Here is a 4,988-nt window from a genome sequence, read left to right as displayed (position 1 = left end):
TAAAAAGTGAAAAAGAAAAAAACTGTTCTAATACACACATTCAATACAGTTGCAAGAGCCAGCCATGGGCTACAAAGTTGGGTTTTTTTTTTTTTTTGGGGGGGGGGTTGTGCAGAAATGGTGATTGAACTCAGGCCCTTGTGCTTGCGAGGGAGGGAAGCGCTTATTCTACTGAGCTGTCTCCCCAGCCCCTTGGGTTACAAAGTGAGTTAAAGGCCAGCCTGAACTACAGAGTGAAACCCTGTCTCAAAACAAACAAACAAAATACAATAAAATTGCAAGACACAAAGTCAATATGCAAAAATCTGCTGCATTTCACCTCACTAAAACTATTCACCAGTGTTCATGCCTTATGCATGAGGTATGCCTCACTCAAACCTTGTTACAATGTGGGCACATTACCCATCTGACATGGGAAAAAAACAAACAAAAAAAAAACTATTCACCAGGGCAGCACATGCTTTTAATTCTGGTACTCAGAAGTCTGAGGCAAGAGGAGGGTAACTTTGAGGCCAGCCTGGGTTATATACCAAGACCCTATCTCAAAAAATAAAATTAAAATTAGCCTAAAAGGAAATTAATAAAACAATCCCATTTAAGTAGCACCAAAAAAGAATAAACTGCTACAAAATAAGTTCAACCAAGGTAAAAGGCTTTTATACTGAAACCTATAAAACATGAATGAAAGAAAGAAGGCAAACCAATTGAAAGACCCACGCTTATGAAGTGCAAGATCTAACACTGTTAAAATGTGCATGCTAGACAAAGCAATCTACAAATTCAATACAATTCCTATCAGAACCCCAATGGCATTTTTCATAGAAACAGAAAAAACAATTACCAAATTAATAGAGAACTACAAAAGATCCTAAAGAGTCAAGTCAATCTTGAGCAAGGGGAGCTTGCGAGTTAGCTCAGTTGTTTAAAGCACCTGCTTCAGCAAACTCAGTCAGGCACAGGGGACTGTGATTCGATCCCCAGCTCCACATGCGGCATTAGACCCACCCTTTGGTCAGCCTGAGCCAGCCAAAAAAAACAAAAAAAAATCTTGAGCAAGAATAACAAAGGGGAAGTATGACACTTCCTGTTGTCCAAGCACATCACAAAGCTACAGTAATCAAGAGTAAGGTGTTAGAATAAAGAAAGATGCACAAGAAGAGCCTAAGAATAAATTTATGCAGTCAACAAACTTAAGAATGTAAAGAGCACACAATGGGGAGAGAATAGGGTCTCCAACAAACAATCTGGGGGGAAAAATGGACATCCAAACAAAAGAATGAAACTGAACTTTATCTTACATAAAATCAACTCAAAAGGGATTAAACACTTACACATTAAGGCCTAAAACTGTACAGCTCCAAGAGGAAAACCATGACACTAGCCTTGACAATGGCTTCATAGATAAGACACAAAAGCAGGGGCAAATCAATAAAAAGTGGGAACTACATAAAACCAAAAAGCTTGCACAGCAGAGAATCATCAGAGTGCAAAAGCAACCTAAGCAATAAAAAACAAATTCCAAAGCCATATATCTGATGAGTTAATACCCAAAACAGACAGAAATCGGGGCAGGTGGCACATCCCTGTAATCACCAGCTTACTCGGGAGGCTGCAACAAGAGGAGCACTTGAGTTCAAGTGTGAGACCAACCTACGCAACATGGTAAGGCCATGCCTCAAGAAACAAAACCTGGGCACATCAATGCACCCCTCTACTCAGCTATTCAGAGGCCTTATGTGGGAGGGCTCAAGTTTGAGGCCAGGTGAGGCAGCTTAGTGAGGCCCTATATCAAAACAAAAACTAGGGGCTGGTGAGATGGCTCAGTGGTCAAAGCACCTACCTAGAACAAGCTAAGCTAAGCAAAGCACAGGGACCGCGGTTCAATCCCCCAGCACCACATGCCAGCCAGCCTCGCCCCCTGGTGGGCTGAGCTGGCCACACACACACACACACACACACACATATTAAAAAAATTAAAAAAAAAAAAAAAACTAAAGGGCCACACATTAGAGCAACAGTGTTAAATGAAATGACTCAGACATGCAGATTTAAGTATCACTGGGTTTCTCACATATAAGAAATCCAAAGTATAAATAAAGGTCAAAATAAAAGACAATAAGAAGCAAAGAGACAGTTCTCAAAAGGGAGAGAATCAAAGGATGGAGAGGGTGGCAAGAGGGGAGGGATAAGGGATGAAAAAGGAAGTGGGATATCTTACTATCAACTCCCCACAGGAGCACAGACACAATGGAAGACACATATGTGCTAATAAACTATGATATAGCTCAGTGACACAATGCCCCTGGGTTTGATCTCTAGCACGTCAAAAAAAAAAAAAACTTAGAGATAACCAGGCATGGTAGTACATGCCAGTAATCCCAGCACTCGAGAGGCTGAGGCAGGAGGATCACTACAAGTTCCAGACCAGCCTGGGCTACAAAGTGAGCTCAAGACCAGTCTGCACTGCACTGCATAGAAAGATCCTTTCTCAAAAACTCAATATATATAAAGAAAAAATTAATAACCTACTTTAAAAATCAGCTTTTTAGTCATTTCTCCAAAGAAGACAAAGACAAACAGGATGATAAAACTGAAACCACAATGAGATTCCACTTCACACCTGTGCTGGTGAGAAACAAGAACTCTGCCATATTCGAAAGGTAAAACTGTGCAATCTCTGTGGGAAACAATTCAGCAATTCACAAAAATTAAATACGATTATCCTGTAATATGGAATCTCACTTTCAGACAGATAGTACTACACTGAAGCAGAAGCTTCAGTACTGTATCTCTGGGGTCAGCACTGCATTATTCACAACAGCCAAAAGGTGGTATCTGAGAGCTTATTAGTTAAGATCTTTTCCCAATTTGTGGGTTGTCTTTTCACCGTTGGTAATTTCTTTTGACATGCAAAAGCTTCTTATTAAGAGGAGGTCCCAGTTGTTAATTATTTCAAGTGTTACTCATGCAGTTTGATTATTGTTCATGAACTGTTTGCCTACCCCTACATCTTTAAGAATTCTTCCTACATTCTTTTCCAGGAGATTTAGTGTTTCTGTTTTAATGTTTAGATCTTTAATCCATTTTGACTTTAGTTTAGTGCATGGTGATAGACCTGGGTCAAGTTTTAGTTTTCGGCATGTAGAGAGCCAGTTTTTCCAGCAGCGTTTGTTAAAGAGGCTATCTTTCTTAACCATCTAGCAGAAAAGTATAAAAATGAGGTATAAAAAGTAAAGCCATGGGGACCAGGGAGATGTAGAATAAGCGCAAGGGCCTGAGTTCAATCCCTGGTTCCACAAAAAAAATTTTTTTAAAGTAAAGCCATATTAATATGCTGAGCTGTAAAAGGCTCAAGTTAACAACTTCTGCGTTGCTAGTCATGCAGATAACCCCCTACTATTATAGACTACTGTACTATATTGGATCACTTTGCTCAATTCATGCACCTACAACATATGAACAGCAATGCAGTATACATCTGTAACAAAAGTAAACAAAAAAGGGGGATATAAGTGAAGGACTGACCATTAGTTAGCATAGATATATGCTTTCTCTTAGTTAAAAGAAAGTTTTGAATAGTGTTTTGACAAGATATCATGTCTGCATCTTGTACTATGAATGACTACTACAAAGACAACAATATGCAATGTATGAATTATTGTAACTGTCCTACTAACCTGTTTTGAAACTGTCTCATTGCTACTTCTTTCTCAATAAAACTATTAAAAAAAAAAAAAAAGAGGGTGGTATCAATCCAAGGCCACACTGACAGGAATGGGTAAGCAAACCTCCATTCAGACAAGAACAGAACATTCTTCAGCCTCAGGGAAGTCAATCCCAACACACCCACCATGTGGCTAAGCCCTAAGGGCTTCATGCTGAGGGACACAAGCCAGACACAAAGAACAAACGTTGGGCAACTGGATTGTTCAGGTAGTGGTGACCAGCAGCTAGAGGGAGCAGGCAAGTGGGAGGTACTGCTTACTAGGAGAGTTTCAGTTTGGGGGGAAGAAAAAGTTTTAGAGATGGACAGGATGGACAGTTTGCACAACACTGTGAATTACTTAATGCTGCTGAACTGTACATTCAAAAGTGGTACACTGTATGTTATGTATATTTTGTCACAACAAAAAGCTAAACAAAAATTATGGTGCTATATGGTAAAAATGAAAAGAGCTAAATAGTTTTTAAAATTTGTCCACCCTTGGGAAAAAGCAAATATCTGTATTTACTCTACAGATAAACAATGTGAGAGACAAATGCCAGAGACTGGAAACCACTGAACTTGGTCACTTTCTATGCTGGCTGTGCAGAGGTGTGGTGCACCCGACCACCCAGGGGTGCAGGTTGAGAAAAATGGGGATGAGGAGGGGAAGAACTAAGAAACTCTTGTCAGAGCCAAAACTGAGTTGTTGCCCGGGCAGGAGACAAAGGTAGCAGAGCTCTGGACTACCATAACACCCTTTCTCAATCCAAATTACAAATACCTAAGTTAATTAGACCAAAGCAACTGCACAGAATCTAGAATTAAGCTTCACAAATATATAGTTATGTAATTTGAGACAAAGGTCATAAATGGTGCCACAGTGATTAAACATTTATGTGGGTTACAAAAATAATTCCTCATACAATAACCACTAGGAAGACAGTATGCAATGTCTAATTATTGGAACTGTCCTACCAATTTGATTTGAAACTGTCTCATTGCTATTTGTTTCTCAACAAAACCATGAAAAAAAAAAAAAATGATTCCTCAAGCTACACAGAGAAAGTAAACTCCAGATGGGACTGTAAATTTAAATGTGAATAGTAATTCAATAAAGCATTTAGAGGGCTGGTGAGATGGCTCAGTGGTCTAAAGCACCTACTTAGAACAAGCTCAGCAAAGCACAAGGACCACGGTTCAATCCCCAGCACCACATGCCAGCCAGCCCCGCCCCCTGGTGGGCTGAGCTGGCCACACACACACACATACACACACACACACA

The 4,988-nt window shown here is 39.9% G+C and overlaps 1 protein-coding gene and 1 pseudogene across 2 annotated transcripts in view; one reads left to right on the top strand and one right to left on the bottom strand.

Annotated features, from left to right (window-relative positions):
* The window catches only part of Lmbr1 (limb development membrane protein 1), a 161,387-nt gene that overhangs the window by 151,025 nt on the left and 5,374 nt on the right, over positions 1 to 4,988 (bottom strand). The window lies entirely within an intron of this gene.
* On the top strand, positions 303 to 412 carry LOC111816169 (annotated as a pseudogene).

The sequence above is a fragment of the Octodon degus genome, unplaced genomic scaffold, assembly GCF_000260255.1.
Source record: "Octodon degus isolate 3935 unplaced genomic scaffold, OctDeg1.0 scaffold00027, whole genome shotgun sequence".
In the NCBI taxonomy this organism is placed as follows: Eukaryota; Metazoa; Chordata; class Mammalia; order Rodentia; family Octodontidae; genus Octodon; species Octodon degus.
Note: the sequence above shows the minus strand (reverse complement) of the source record. Positions and strands in the feature narration are given on the sequence as shown.